The following is a 17,138-nucleotide window of genomic DNA, read 5'->3' as shown; positions in this document are numbered from 1 at the left end:
GGTTAAGCGGCCGACTTCAGCTCAGGTCATGATCTCACGGTCCGTGAGTTTGAGTCCCGCGTCAGGCTCTGTGCTGACAGCTCAGAGCCTGGAGCCTGTTTCAGATTCTGTGCCTCTGTCTCTCTCTGCCCCTCCCCTGTTCACGCTCTGTCTCTCTCTGTCTCAAAAATAAATAAACTTAAAAAAAAAAAAAAAAAGAGGCACAGAGAACTCCCTTCAGATGTAATTTGAATTGATCTTCTGCACGACATATCATAGTGAAACTGGCAAAATACAAGGATAAAGAGAGAATTCTGAAAGTAGCTAGGGATAAACAGGCCTTAACATACAAAGGTAGACACATATGAGTAGTGCAGACCTATCTACTGAAACTTAGCAGGCCAGAAAGGAATGGCAGGAAATCTTCAATGTGATGGACAGGAAAAATGTGCAGCCGAGAATCCTTTACCCAGCAAGTCTTTCATTCAGAATAGAAGGAGAAATAAAGGTTTTCTCAAACAAACAAAAAATGAAGGAATTCATCACCACTAAACCAGCCCTACAAGAGATCCTAAGGGGGATTCTGTGAGTGAAATGTTGCAAGGACCACAAAGTACCAGAGACATCACTACAAGCATGAAACCTAAAGACATCACAATGACTCTAAACCCATATCTTTCAATAATAACACTGAATGTAAATGGACTAAAAGCTTCAACAAGACAGGGTATCAGAATGGATTTAAAAAAAAAAAACAACAAAAAAAAAACAAGACCCGTACATTTGCTATCTACAAGACACTCATTTTAGACCTGAGGACACCTTCAGATTGAGAGTGAGGGGATGGAGAACTATTTATCATGCCACTGGAAGTCAAAAGAAAGCTGGAGTAGCCATACTTTTATCAGACAAACTAGACTTTAAATGAAAGGCTGTAACAAGAGATGAAGAAGGGCATTATATAATAATTACAGGGTCTATCCATCAAGAAGAGCTAACAATTATAATTGTCTGTGTGCCAAATATGGGAGCCCACAAATACATAAAACAATCACAAACATAAGCAACCTTATTGATAAGAATGTGGTAATTGCAGGGGACTTGAATATCCCACTTACAACAATGGATAGATCATCTAGACACAGGATCAATAAAGAAACAAGGGCCCTGAGTGATACATTGGATCAGATGGACTTGACAGGTATATTTAGAACTCTGCATCCCAAAGTAACAGAATATGCTTTCTTCTCGAGTGCACATGGAACATTCTCCAAGATCACATACTGGGTCACAAAACAGCCCTTCATAAGTATAAAATAAATGAGATCATACCAGGCACACTTTCAGATCACAATGCTATGAAACTTGAAATCAACCACAGGAAAAAGTCTGGAAAACCTCCAAAAGGATGGAGGTTGAAGAACACCCTACTAAAGAATGAATGGGTCTGGGGCCCCTGGGTGGCTGAGTTGGTTGGGCCGATGACTTCGGCTCAGGTCATGATCTTGCAGTTTGTGAGTTCGAGCCCCGCGTTGGGCTCTGTGCTGACAGCTCGGACCCTGGAGCCTACTTCGGATTCTATGTCTCCCCCTCTCTCTACCCCTACCCTGCTCACGCTCTGTATCTCTCTGTCTCTCAATAATAAATAAATGTTTAAAAAAAAATTTAAAAAAAGAATGGGTCAAGCAGGCAATTAGAGAAGAAATTTAAAAATATATGGAAACAAATGAAAATGAAAAAACGACAATCCAAAAAGCTTTGGGATGCAGCAAAGGCAGTCCTGAGAGGAAAATACATTGCAATCCAGGCCTATCTCAAGAAACAAGAAAAATCCTAAATACAAAATCTAACAGCAAACCTAAAGGAAATAGAAGCAGAACAGCAAAGGCACCCCAAACCCAGCAGAAGAAGAGAAATAATAAAGATCAGAGCAGAAATAAACAGTATAGAATCTAAAAATACAGTAGAGCAGATCAATGAAACCAAGAGTTAGGTTTTTGAAAAACTAAACAAAATTGATAAATCTCTAGCCAGACTTCTCAAAAAGAAAGGGATATGACCCAAATAGATAAATTCACAAATGGAAATGGAATTATTATAACCAATCCATCAGAAATATAAGCAATCATCAGGGAATACTATGAAAAATTATATGCCAACAAACTGGACAACCTGGAAGAAATGGACAAATTCCTAAGCACCCACACACTTCCAAAACTCCAACAGGAAGAAATAGAAAATCTGAACATACCTATAACCAGTGAAGAAATTGAATCAGTTATCAAAAATCTCCCAACAAATAAGAGTCCAGGACCAGATGGCTTCCCTGGGAATTCTACCAGACATTTAAAGCAGAGATAATACCTATCCTTCTCAAGCTGTTCCAAAAAATACAAAGGGAAGGAAAACTTCCAGACTCATTCTATGAAGCCAGCATTACTCTGATTCCCAAACCAGACAGAGACCCAGCAAAAAAAGAGAACTACAGGCCAATATCCCTGATGAATATGGATGCAAAAATTCTCAACAAGATACTAGTAAGTCGAATTCAACAGCATATAAAAAGAATTATTCACCATGATCAAGTGGGATTCATTCCTGGGCTGCAGGGCTGGTTAAGCATCCGCAAATCAATCAATGTGATACATCACATTAAAAAAAGAAAAGAACTATATGATCCTGTCAATAGGTGCAGAAAAAGCATTTGACAAAATTCAGCATCCTTTCTTAACAAAAACCCTCAAGAAAGTTGGAATAGAAGGAACATACTTAAACATCATAAGAGCCATTTATGAAAAGCCCACTGCTAACATCATCCTCAATGGGGAAAAACTGAGAGCTTTCCCCCTGAGATCAGGAACATGACAGGGATGTCCACTCTCACTGCTGTTGTTTAACATAGTGTTGGAAGTGCTAGCATCAGCAATCAGACAACAAAAGGAAATCAAAGGCATCAAAATTGGCAAAGATGAAGTCAGGCTTTCACTTTTGCAAAGATGACATGATACTTTACATGGAAAATCCCATAGACTCCACCAAAAGTCTGCTAGAACTGATCCATGAATTCAGGAAAGTTGAAGGGTACAAAATTAATGTACAGAAATCAGCTGCATTTTTATACACCAATAATGAAGCAACAGAAAGAGAAATAAACTGATCCCATTCATAATTGCACCAAGAATCATAAAATACCTAGAAATAAACCTAACCAAAGATGTAAAAGATCTGTATGCTGAAAACTATAGAAAGTTTATGAAGGAAATTGAAGAAGATACAAAGAAATGGAAAAACATTCCATGCTCATGGATCAAAAGAATACATACTGTTAAAATGTCAATACTACCCAAAGCTATCTACACATTCAATGCAATCCCAATCAAAATTGCACTAGCATTCTTCTCAAAGCTAGAACATGCAATCCTAAAATTTGTATGGAACCACAAAAGACCCCGAATAGCCAAAGCAATTTTGAAGAAGAAGACCAAAGCGGGAGGCATCACAATCCCAGACTTTAGCCTCTACTACAAAGCTATAATCATCAAGACAGCATTGTATTGGCACAAAAACAGACACACAGACCAGTGGAATAGAACAGAGACTCCAGAATTGGACCCACAAAAGTATGGCCAACTAATCTCTGGCAAAGCAGAAAAGAATATCTAGTGGAAAAATAAGACAGTCTCTTTAACAAATGGTGCTGGGAGAACTGGACAGCAACGTGCAGAAGAATGAAACTAGACCACTTTCTTACAGCATTCACCAAAGTAAACTCAAAATGGATGAAGGACCTGAATGTGAGACAGGAAACCATCAAAACCCTAAAGGAGAAAGCAGGAAAAAACCTCTCTGAACTCAGCCACAGAAAGTTCTTACATAACACATCTCCAAATGCAAGGGAATTAAAAGCAAAAATTAACTATTGGGGCCTCATCAACATAAAAACCTTCTGCACTGTGAAGGAAACAGTCAACAAAACTAAAAGGCAACCAACGGAATGGGAAAAGATATTTGCAAATGGCATATCGGACAAAGGGCTAGTATCCAAAATCTATAAAGAACTCACCAAACTCCACACCCAAAAAACAAATAATCCAGTGAAGAAATGGGCAGAAAACATGAATAGACACTTCTCTAAAGAAGACATCCAGATGGCCAACAGGCACATGAAAAGATGCTCACCGTCACTTCTTATCAGGGAAATTCAAATCAAAACCACACTGAGATATCACCTCATGCCTCTCAGAGTGGCTACAATGAACAAATCAGGAGACTATAGATGCTGGAGAGGATATGGAGAAACGGGAACCCTCTTGCACTGTTGGTGGAATGCAAACTGGTGCAGCCGCTCTGAAAAACAGTGTGGAGATTCCTCAGAAAATTAAAAATAGATCTACCCTATGACCCAGCAATATCACTGCTAGGAATTTACCCAAGGGATACAGGAGTGCTGATGCATAAGGGGCACTTGTACCCCAATGATTATAGCTGCACTTTCAACAATAGCCAAATTATGGAAAGAGCCTAAATGTCCATCAACTGATGAATGGATAAAGAAGATGTGGTTTATATATACAATGGAATACTACTTGGCAATGAGAAAGAGTGAAATCTGGCCATTTGTAGCAATGTGGTTGGAACTGGAGAGTATTATGCTAAGTGAAATAAGTCAGGCAGAGAAAGATACCATATGTTTTCACTCTTATGTGGATCCTGAGAAACTTACCAGAAGACCAGGGGGGAGGGGAAGGGGGGGGGAAGTTACAGAGAGGGAAGGAGGCAAACCATAAGAGACTCTTAAATACTGAGAACAAACTGAGGGTGGATGGGGGGTGGGGCAGAGGGGAAAGTGGGTGATGGGCATAGAGGAGGACACCTCTTTGGATGAGCACTAGGTGTTGTATGGAAACCAATTTGACAATAAGTTATATATAAAAACAAAGTAAAATGCTTCTATATATTAATAAAAAGAACCCAACAGAAAGTGGGCAAAGACTATGAGCATGTAAATGACAAGAGATAAACACTAGTGACCAGTAAACATAGGGAAAGATGCTCAGCCTAACTGGCAATAAGGAAAATACAGACCCAAAGAAGGAGGTACTCTGTCATATCCATCCCATCATCCATCACATCCGAACACATTAGTGCATCTAATAATGGCAAGTGGTGGAGAGAACATGGAGAAGAGGTGGGACAGAACTGGTGGGAGTGTAAACTGGGGCATTCGCTTAAGGGAACAACTTGATAACTAATAAAACTTAAGACACACATGCTCTTTGAGTTAGAGATTCTACTCCTCAGGTTCTACCCTGGAGAAATTCTTATACACAGAGACATGTACAAAGATTATGATTTCAGGACTGTGTGTTGTTGCAAAAAAAGAGGGAAAAAACGAATTTTCATGGGGTAGAGAAATGAATAAATCTTGATGTATACAGCAGATGCAAGGAATAGAGTTCAGTTACATGCATAAACGTGGCTAATTTTAAAACCCATAATATCATTAAAAAGCATGTTGCAGAAAGAGGTGCAGAATTTGGTAAGAGTCATGCAAATATTAAGGCATAGTGTATATTGTTTATGAATACACATGCAGTAAATGTACAAAACTATGCATGGAAATGATGTACACGTTCCTTTGGGGAAGTGAGGGGGGGGGAAGGTTCTGGTTAGGGCTCTGGCTGTTTGTGAATCATTTTCTTCTTATTCTGGTAGAAAGGTGAATTTTGAGTTTAATATGACAAAATGTTAACATCTGTTTTAGTGCTGAGTCCATGAGAGATCTGTTATATTATTTTCTATCTCTGTTAAGTATGTTGCATAATGTAACATTTTCAAAATGAAAGGAGACTGAGAAAATGTCTTTAAAAACTTGCCATTTTCTGGAAATCAAATGAGGGCAAAGTTGTTGGAACAGGCTCATTTTAAAAATGAGGACTGGGAAAAGTATTAGATTTTGTAATAACTTTCAAGAGAGTGGCTTCGTTAAATGTTGAGCTGGAAGTGAGGGAGCCAGAGGCTCTTCAGAAAGTTGGAAGAAGGTAAAAAGTGGATGGATGGCATACCACAGAGCATCAGAGAGCCAACAAAAGAAGCTTTAGAATAAGAGCTCGCTGAATATTTACCAATATGACATTATGGGAGAAAGAGTAGGTAAATACCTAAACTACATAAGATGGGCTGAGTAAGCACCGTTAGATCAATTTTAGAGGCTTTCCATTTATAGGAAATCAATCGTTGTCTCTGAGAATTCCTTAACATTACCGAAATATGTAAAGATAGATACATATGCAAACAGATTTAGTAATTGGTAGACATACTGAGTATTTATGAAGCAGTTTTAAGGAATAGTTTCCATTTCTTATATTAAGGATGGCATCCAAAATATTCATCTCTTCATGCACAAATGCATTGAATTATTAATTGGAAATGCATTTCCTCTTTAGCCTAAAGAAAAGGACTAAATTAGGATCATGTGTGAAAACTTGTGGGCCCACTATTGCTAAACTTAATGTTTCTTGGCAACATCAAAACAACATTTTCTGAGTATTTTTTTAAAAATCATACATATATGACATACGTGTTTTTGAAGCGATAACTACTTAATTTTTAAACTTATGCTTGTGATTTTTAAGATAGTACCATAAAGAGGGGTGACTCTTAAAAGCAGGTGAAATTTATAAAAAAAAATTAATGTTCATTTATTTTTGAGAGAGAGATAGAGCATGAGCGGAGTAAGAGCAGAGAGGGAGACACAATCTGAAGCCGGCTCCAGGCTCTGGGCTGTTAGCACAGAGCCCTACATGGGGCTCGAACGGTGAGATCTCAGGAACAGTGAAATCACGACCTGAGATGAAGTCGGATGCTTAACTGACTGAGCCACCCAGGTGCCCCAGAGGCAGATGTATTGTTATCTAATAATCAATGATAATTGAGAGATAAGTATTACAACTACTTGCTAGCTTCATACACATGACCTGCACTTAGGACTCTGTGCGGTATAGGCTAGAGTTTGACACTGTGACTTTTGTCCGTAGGACAGGCGAGTATGTTGGAGACACTCAGTGGCAGTTCTCCTCCTAACAGACAGTCAGGTGCCACACTGCCCTCCTCAATCCCAGGGCACAGAAGCGTGGAGGGGAAGGTAAACTGCATTGCGGAGATGGTTCAAGTGCACGCCATGAGAACTCTTTGGAATCTCAGCATCCTATTTCTTCCAATCCTTACCAAACCAAACAACAACAACAACAACAACAACAACAACAACAACAACAAACCCACAACTTTCAATAGTCCAAGTAATAAAAATATACTTTTGATAGATCATTAAGATACTTCGAGTTTATTCCGACAGCAGTTCAGCCCTCTCGCTGGAGAGATTCTTGATGATCCCCTTCGAGACTAGTACTTTACTCCCGATTGTAACCTCTCTGAATTTTCTACCCTTGGTTACATTCCTACATCCTTGCCTTTCACTTCCTAACCTCAGCGTCCACCATGTCAGTCCCTTTGGAGTATGTTCTACGAAGGACGTCCCAAGCATTGAGAGCATAGAATTACCGGGCTGTTTGTTAGGAATTCAGATTCTGGAGCACCATCCTAAAAGATTCTGATTTGGAATACACTTTAGTATAGGATTTTCTGTCAATTTGGACTCCCTTTTGTTCTTCAGCCCCACCATTAGCAGTTCCCCAAACTGGTTATTTCCATGATCTGCTTTCTCTTTTCCCTTAGCTGAGCCCTGCATGTTTCCACTACAAATATATGTGGTTAAGCCTAGGTGTTTTATAGTCAGAGACATAGGCTGATCCTGTTACATGTTCGGTACATATTGGAGAAATCAGCAAACTACCTTCAGTTATAATATCCTTATCTGTAACATAGGAATTCATGTATCTTCACTCACCCATGAATTTAGTGTATTAACTTATATTAATTTGTGTTTATATTTATAATACTTGTTGAGTAGATGCTGTTCTAAGTACTGGAGATACAATGAACAATATCTAAAGGTTCCACAGACCTTACAATTTCATTAAATGTTAGCATTTAAAGTGTATAGTTGAGAAGATTTAATGAAAGCATTATAGTAGCTAATGCATATACCAGTGTTTAAGTGCCAGACAAGGTTTTAAGCTCTCTACGTAACACACTTATTTATTCCTTATAACAATAGTATGTGGCAGGTACTATTATTATTATTGTTTTATATATGATGAAATCGGGCCACAGAAAGTTTAAGTATTTATTTCAAAGTCACTTAGCTAATAAATGGTAATGCTGGGATTTTTAACCCAGGTCAGTGGGGTCTGGAACCCATCCTCTTAATCTCTGATGTGACACTACCTCTGTTTGAGACATTTAACCTATCAAAATCTTGATGTACGTATCAGATTTCTGAAGAAGTCAACCTAAACTACAGAATGTCTTCAAGACCAAGTCTGTAACTTGATCGGACACTAAGGTTTTTCAAGAAAGAGTGTGTCAACAAGCAGGAATAGTCTCGATGAGTATTGGGAAAAGAGCGCCTTCCCAACAGCAAAAGTTGGCAAGGTCTGTGAAGCATTTACAGAGAAGAAACCTAATGTGACGACAGATATTGAATACTTAGCACTTCGTCATTGTGCTAATTTTTTTTCACAGATTACCCTGATTCGTCTTGATGATCATTTACGAAGCATGTGATACATCTATTCTACAAGATGAAGAACTGATGTTAGTACAAGTTGAGTCACTAGTCCAGGGTCTTGCAGTCAGCAAGCATCTCCAATTCGATGGTTTGACCCCAGAACACGCCTTCCTCATGGCTTCCAAGTGTCATTTTTTAAAATACTGGCTGTCACATTCAATCTGCAGGATACAAAACTTCTGGCACGTAGACTCTTAATTTTTCTCCCAAGTAGCATCAGGGCTGGGAGAGTGTACTTTGAGACCATGTAGCAAAAGGTGAGTTACAATGTGATTTTCTCAGAGGTGCTCCCACTGGCCACACCAGCTGAATCAATTCCTCTATTGTTTTGCAGAATTCCATTTTTATAATTATTGTTTTAATGTTACTGTCCTCTGCTAGGCTCTAAGATAGGAAGTTTACAGTGTACCTCCTTCATTTTTCAGTGCGTGTCCAGTGCTTGGTGTAGTTCCTGGTATGTGAAGGCTTGCTTCTGTGTTCACTTAATGTACATTTTTTTATATAAGTTGATTTATTCACTTAGGGAGAGAGAGCAAGCACAAGTGGGGGAGGGGCAGAAAGAGAGAGGGAGGGAGAGAGAATCCCAAGCAGGAGCCCAGTGCAGGGCTAGAATTTATAAGCCGTGAGATCATGACCTGAGCGGAAACCAAGAGTCAGATGCTTAACCGGCTGAACCACTCAGGTGCCCCTATGTACATTTCTAATCCTGTGCCTGGTTTCTGAGGTTCTCTGATAAAGGCAAAAATGCAGACAGATGACTATTAAGCCCTGGAAAAGGATATCCGTAGCGTGAATTAAACAGCACAGGGAGAAGGTGGGCTAGAAATTAGAATATCGGGGTTGTTTGTAACATTCTCACTTCATTAATGCATTTGCTTTTTCACTTACATTAACAGAATCTTGGGAGCCTGTTTACTCCGATTCATCCCCGGGAGACTGAGCAAACAACCCATCGCTGTGTGCATTCACTGAGGTGATGCCGTCCCACACGCATGGCCTGAGCAAGCCGCCAGCAACAGACTGGATGTGAATTTCGGGCACCAGCGGAACAGAAGCACTGAACGTCGTTTCTTTTTAAAGCAAGGCAACAAAAGTTGTTCTTAAGGGAGTATCAGGGCTTCATTGAATTTCATTACAAGTAATTTTTTTTTGTAAATTTTTTTAATGTTTTTATTTATTTTTAAGAGAGAGCAGGACAAAGCGTGAGCAGGGGAGGGGCAGAGAGAGAGGGAGACACAGAATCCGGAGCAGACTCTAGGCTCTGAGCCGTCAGCACAGAGCCCAATGCGGGGCTCAAACCTACGAACTGTGAGATCATGACCTGAGCCACCCTCAGGCTCTCAACCGACTGAGCCACCTAGGCGCGCCTCAGGTAATTTGTTTTTAATATTATTTTGATTTTGACTGACGCCTAGGGGTGGGGTGGAGGGCATAATCGATTCAGTGTTCCATGTTGCCCAAGTTCTCCCACCCTGATCTCCTGGAGCACAACGGCCATCCTCGTACATCACATGGCACTGCCTGCCTTCTCGCACATTATCAATATCAGCGTATTTCGTTTGGGTCATTTGTATTTTGTGTCTGAGAGAGAGGTAGCCAAGCTCTTTGACAAGGTGAACCCTTCCTCCTGGATGCTGCCTTCCGTACTTGGATGATTTTGATTCGCCGCTGTTGTGCCTTTGAATTCCAATCACAGATTCTCTCTACTCTGCTTCCTCCTCCATCTACTGGTTTTATTTCCAGACTTCCCGACAGGCCATGCTTACTGCTTCCTCTGCGCTTAGTGGAACTCTGGCTCTTGCAGCCAAGCTTTCAAGCAGCCCCAGCATCCCTTTATGTTGTGTGTGGGCTCAGCCTTGCTTAAAGCCTCTGTCTTATGTGTGTTTTTTCTTCCATTAATTCAGTCATCAGCCTACTCATCTTCCCAGTCACCGTTTAAACAGCTAACATTGTTTCCCATGCTTAGGAGGTGTTGTTCGTATTCAGTGAGTGGAATTAAATCATTTCACCAATTTTTACGTTTCGGATTGTGTGAATTACTATATGACATTTCAAAGTGTCTTATTGGAAGTTGTTTTAAAGTACCTTAAAATGAGAATGCTTATGCCCAAAACCTATTTGATTAAATGAAAAGATTGAAAAAAAAACGTCATATCCAAGTTTTGAGGATTGAAGAATTACTGTGTCCTTCAGTTTTTAAAGTTGTATCTCTACATTTTGTATATTCCAAGTTTATTGTATTTTCATGTCTTAAAGGATATATATATATTTACCAACTTTTGAGTATAATGATAATCATATAATCCAGAAATTCCTCAGAGTGATTTTGGTGAGTTTTAATTCCCTCCTGCCTTTTTTTCCCTATACCAAGAGGTTCAGGAAATAATTAAAAAAAAAATTTTTTTTACATTTATTTATTTTTGAGAGACAGAGACAGAACGTGAGTGGGGGAGGGGGCAGAGAGAGAGAGAGAGAGAGAGAGGGAGAGGGAGAGGGAGAGGGAGACACAGAATCCAAAGCAGGCTCTAGGCTCTGAGCCATCAGCACAGAGCCCGTTGCGGGGCTCGAGCCCACAAACCGTGAAGTCATGACCTGAGCCGAAGTCGGACGCTTAATTGACTGAGCCACTCAGGCGCCCCAGGAAATAATTTCTTAAAAGAATAAACTTTTACATTTTATTTTATTTTCATTTTCACATCCCCATTTACTGTTACTAACAGTAAAATCCACCTTTCTAAATGTATACTTTTATGAATATTGACAAATTTATATAGTCATGTAACTGCCATCACCAATCAAGACAATATTTTCATCAGCCAGAAAAGCTCCCTTATACCCCATTTGTTCCTGACTTTCTTCTCCCGCCAGCCAGCCACAGCCCTGGTGTGAAAATATGAATGCCTTTTTCTTCCTGAAGTACATTTGGGAATATTTCCACTTAAGATATAAGTATCCCTGGTAAATCAGGTGTTGAGTTGACATAATTTTAATACCCTTAAAATGTACTTGCTAGCCTTCTGCTGTGATAAAGATACTTTGGGGAATAGTTTAAATAAGTAATAGAAAATACAGTTGCCTCTGTAATTATGTAATATAACATTCAGTCTGTGGATGAGAAAGTGCCTTTTTTATGGCATCAAGCTTTGTGACTCACAGGATAGGGAAGGAAAAAATCTTTTTAATGCCTGGATGTTTTTCTCTCCTTCTCCTTCTCTTCCTCCTTCTTCTTTTGGGCAGGGCTGGGGTGCAATCAGTTGGTTTAAGATCAGATGTTTGTTTTTTTTTTTAAATCTAAATAAAGTTTTTACTTGGTTTGAAGTGATATAGTGGCTATTATTATATATTATACGTATCAATAAATTAATGTGTCTGACCAGTGGAAATCATAGGACAGCCAAATTATACCAAAGATTGAAGAGCCATCTCTAAGTTGAATGTAAACTGAAATCCGACTAAGGGCATCGTTTGTTCTTTTGGGGATGGGTATGTGATAAAGGGGCTGTCAGCTGGAGTGGTCAGAGGATCAAATTAATTGCTGGAGAAGACTCACTTTGGGGTGCCATGCGTCCTCCATGCTTCCCTCTTTGGAAAGTGTCTGACATAGGCCATGTGGACGAGAAGAGATCACTGTGTTTATAGTATAAGGCCTGTCTCATTCTTGCCCGGGGCTAACAGGATTGGGGGCAGACATAAGCCAGTTTTATCAGTGACAAATCCATTCTGTGTTATCAAAATTAGTACTAGGAGACATCAAGGCTGCAGTCAGACAATGGTAAGACCTAGTAAATCAGAGTTCATATCATACTTGATTCAACTATAGTAGATACCTTTGAATATGCTCCTTTTTAAATAGTTTCCTATCGATTTACGTGGACAGATTTGTCTTGTTCTCTGTCTCTACGTGACAGGACTCAGTCACCCCTCTTTGCTGCATATCTCACCCTTGTACCTATATTTTGCCTTCCTTCTTTCTCTGTAGTCTTGCCTTAGCTTAGACAACTTTTTATATTCCAATTTCTATAGAAATAAGTCTGCATCTCCTGCCAGCTCGTTAAATAATTCTAGATCTTCTCTCATTTACCTTCTTAATCAATTTCTACATGTAGATCTTTGCAAGTACTTCTAACTCAACATCCTCCTCAAAAATCTTCTGTCACACCCATTAGGTACTTAGTGCACAAATGTTTAACTGAATTGAACTGTCATTGTTCATGGCAAGAAGAAAAACAGAGTGTAGGTTTTGAATTGGGGCTTGGGGAGAAATTAAAAAGGAAAAGATCGTCCACATGTCAAGATCACCACGAAGTACAAAACCAGGTTTAAACATTTCTATTCCTTGGGGGTGAGACTAGCCTGTCTCCTAGAAAGATCTTAGTAGGAAATAAAGTTGAGGAGTAAGGGGTGGGACAAAACTGTGGCCGAATTTGAAAGCAGAGAAATTGGAACTTGAGAATTTCATTCTGGGTACCTGTTGACCTCTCCTTGATAGATTCCGTATGTTTCAACAGAAGAGAATTCACCCTTAGCTTCGAGGGTGAGGATGTGGCCTGAATATCTCCAATCAGAATGAATCTCAGGAATCTCGTTCGGAAACATTCCCTTGTGGTGAGTAGAAGGGACAGCAGTATGTGCTAGCGCCGTGATGTAACTGTGCGGGGAGCTGGCCGGGAAACAAAGCTCAGACGAGCTAGAATGATCGTCATGTCGCAGCTAGAGAAAGTTTCTGAAATTTGTAAAGGTCTCCTGAAAACTGAAAGAAAAGTTTTGGAAAATACGAACGTAAAAAATCACTTACATTAGTGATGAGTAATGTAAATCACTTTGTGTTGGAGAAACACAAGAATATAGATGCATTATGTCATATTTGGGGGAAATACAAAAGTACTACTAGGTATGATGATGTGTTCAGAAAATTGATATATTGACTCATCAACGAATTCAATTGTTTTCAATGCTGTTATAACTATTAGTACTAATGGAACTAAAAGGAATAAAGTTTAACTGCATTCCTATTTTCGTGCGTTTGGCACTGAACTTTTTAAAGACCCTCTTTTGTCGGGGGTGGGGAGTTTGAGGTTCATAACAAAATTGAGAGGAAGGTGCAGGAATTTCCTGTGGACACCCTGCTCCCACTCATGCATGGCATTCCCCATTTTCAGCATTGCTTAGCAGAATAGTACATTTGTTACCAAGAATGAACCTACGTGACTCATGAGAATCACCCAAACTCAGTAGTTTACCTTAGAGCTCATGCTTGGTAGTGTATCTTCTACAGGTTTGGACAAATATATAATGACATATATTCATCATTAAAATACCACACAGAGTGATTTCACTACCCTAAAAACTCTCAGTGTTCCACTTATTCATCCTTGCATCCCTCCGGACCCCTAGTAATCACTGATCTTTTTTCTGTCTCCATAGTCTTGTCTTTCCCAGAATATCATGTAGTTGGAATCATATGGTATATAGCTTTTTCAGATTGGGTTATTTTACTTAGAAATGTGCGTTCAAGTTTCCTCCTTTTTTCCAAGGCTTAAGCTCTTTTCTTTTCTTCTTCTTCTTCTTCTTCTTCTTCTTCTTCTTCTTCTTCTTCTTCTTTTTTTTTTTTTTTTTAGCACTGAATACTACGCCATCATCCAGATGGACCACAGTTTATTTATCCATCACCTACTGAGGGGTATCTTGGCTGCTTCCACGTTTTGGCAATTATGAATAAAGTTGCCATAACATCCATGAGCAGGCATTCGTGGACATAAGTTTTTCAACTTTCTGGGTCAGTATCAAGAAGTGCCATTCCTGGACCATAGGGTCAGAGTATATTTAGTTTTAGAAGAAACTCCCAGATTGTCTTCCACAATAGCCGCACCATTTTGCATTCCCACCAGCGGTGTATGAGAGTTCCTGTCACTCCACATCCTCACAAACATTTGGTGATGTCATTGTTCCAGATTTGGGCCATTCTGATGGATGTGTAGTGGTGTCTCATTGTTGTTTTAATTTGTATTTCCCTGATGACATATGGCCTGGGGCATCTTCTCATATGCTTATTTACCAACTGTAGATCTTTGGGGAGGGTCTTTTAGGGTCTTTGGCTCATTTTTTTTAAATCACATTATTTGTTTTCTTGTTGAGTTTTATAAATTCTTTGTATATTTTGGTTAGTCCTTTATCAGATGTGTCTTGCAAATATTTTCTCTCAGTCTGTGGTTGTTCTTTCATTTTCTTCATGTTGTCTTTTACAGAGTTTTTAATTTTAATGAAATCCAGCTTATCAATTGTTTCTTCATGGATCATGTATATTTGGTATTCTATCTAAAAATTCGTCACTACACCCAACATCATCTAGATTTTCTTGGGGCACCTGGGTGGCCCAGTAGGCTAAGCGTCCAACTTCCGCTCGGGTCGTGATCTTGTGGTTCACGAGTTGGAGCCCTGCGTCGGGCTCTGTGCTGACAGCTCCGAGCCTGGAGCCTGCTTCTGATTCTGTGTCTCCCTCTCGCTCTGCCCCTCCCCCCTCATATTGTGTCTCTCTGTCTCAAAAATAAAACATTAAAAGATTAGATTTTCTCCTATGTTATCTTCTATATCTTCTAGGAATTTTATAGTTTTATGCTTTACATTTAGGTGCATCATCCATGTTGAGTTAAATCTTGTCAAGTGTGTAAAGTTGTGTCTTTTTTTTTCCTTTTTTTTTTGCATGTGGATGTCTATTTCTAGCACCACTTGTTGAAAACCTATCTTGGCTCCGCTGTATTGCCTTTTCTCCTTTGTTAAAGACAGATTGACTATATTTTGAAGGTCTGTTCTTGGCCCCTTCCTTATTCTATTCCATTGTTCTATTTGAGTGTTCTTTTCCCAATCTCATCCTGCTCTGATTACTGCAGCTTTATAGTAAGTCTTAAAGTCAAGTAGCATTAGTCGTTTAATTTAATAGTCTTGTCCTTTAATAGTCTGTCAGCTATACTGGGTATTTTTGCCTCTCCAAATAAACTTTAGAATCAATTTGTTGATATCCTAAAAAAAAAACTTTTTGGGATTTTTGTTGAGATTAAATGGAATTTATAGATCAAAATGAGAAACACTGACATCTTGACAATATATTGTTTTCCTACCCTTGAACATGGAATATCTTAATTTATTTAGGTCTTTAATTTTATTCATCACACTTTTATAGGTTTCCTTATATAGATAATGTACATACTTTGTTAGATTTATACCTAAGTATTTAATATTTCGGGGTGCTGATATAAATGAGGTTGCATTTTTAATTTCAAATTCTATTTGTTCATTGTTTGTATATAGAAAAGCAGTTAACTTTTGTATATTCACCTATGTCCTGCAACTTTTCCATAATCACTTATAGTTTTAGAAGTTTTTTGTCGTTGTTGTTGTTGATGCTTTTGGATTTTCTGCATAGACTATCATACCATCTGCAAACAAAGACAGGTTTTTGTCTTCCTTCCAAATCTGTGTACCTTTCACTTTGTTTTCTTGCCTTATTACATCAGCAAGGACTTCCAGTACAGTGTTAAAAACCACTGGTAAGATGGGGCACCTGGGTGGCTCAGTTGGTTGGGCGACCAACTTCGGCTCAGGTCGCGATCTCACAGTTTGTGAGTTCAAGCCCCGCGTTGGGTTCTGTGCTGACAGCTCAGAGCCTGGAGCCTACTTTGGATTCTGTGTCTCGCCCTCTCTCTACCCCTCCCCTGCTCACGCTCTGTGTCTCTCTGTCTCTCAATAATAAATAAACGTTAAAAAAATTAAAAAAAAAAAAAAAAACAGCCCATGGTAAGAGGGGACATCCTAAGCTTGTACCGAAAGTTTCAGAGGTTTATACCATGTAGTATGATGTTAGCTACGAGGCCTTGTAATTTGTTTAAAGAGAAAGAGCGAAAGCTGGTAGAGGGGCAGAGGGAGCAAGAGAGAGTCTCAAGCAGGCTCCACGCTCAGTGCAGAGTGTGATCTTGTGATCGCACAACCCTGGGATCATGACCTGAGCTGAAGTCAAGAGTCGGACGCTCAGCCTACTTAGCCGCCCCGGGCACCCAGGCTTCTTAAAAAAAGATAGCATTTATCAAGTTGAGAAAGTTCCCTTTGAATCCTAGTTTCCTGGAAATTTTCATCGTGAATGGGTGTCGGGTTTTATCAACTGCATCTATTGATATGATCATGTGGCTTTTCTTTTTCAGTCTGTTGATGTGATGGATTGCATTAGGTTTTCCAATGTTGAACCAGACTTGCTAGGGTAAGTCCCACTTGGTCATGGTATGTAAAATGGAGTACAAGCTTCATAAACCTAATGGGAGAAATGACACCAATCTCTTATCCTGAGATACGAGATAAATGTTAATTCTGATAATAATACACGTGATACTGTTCTATGAAAATCACATAGATTTCCCTTTTTCTCTTTTTTCTCTTTTTTGGATTTAAAACTTTCTAATAAGCTGATGTTTACACGCACACA

At 39.2% G+C, this 17,138-nt stretch overlaps 1 long non-coding RNA gene across 1 annotated transcript in view; it reads left to right on the top strand.

Moving 5' to 3' along the window:
• Positions 1-17,138, top strand: part of LOC125932572 (uncharacterized) — a 189,328-nt gene that overhangs the window by 145,895 nt on the left and 26,295 nt on the right. The window contains exons 4-5 of the long non-coding RNA XR_007460677.1: positions 9,565-10,040; positions 13,177-13,273. This is a non-coding gene — a long non-coding RNA (uncharacterized LOC125932572). The remainder of the gene's footprint in view (positions 1-9,564; positions 10,041-13,176; positions 13,274-17,138) is intronic.

Source organism: Panthera uncia, chromosome D2 (assembly GCF_023721935.1).
Source record: "Panthera uncia isolate 11264 chromosome D2, Puncia_PCG_1.0, whole genome shotgun sequence".
In the NCBI taxonomy this organism is placed as follows: domain Eukaryota; kingdom Metazoa; phylum Chordata; class Mammalia; order Carnivora; family Felidae; genus Panthera; species Panthera uncia.
The sequence above is the reverse complement of the archived record's forward strand: the minus strand, read 5'-3'. Positions and strand labels throughout refer to the sequence as shown.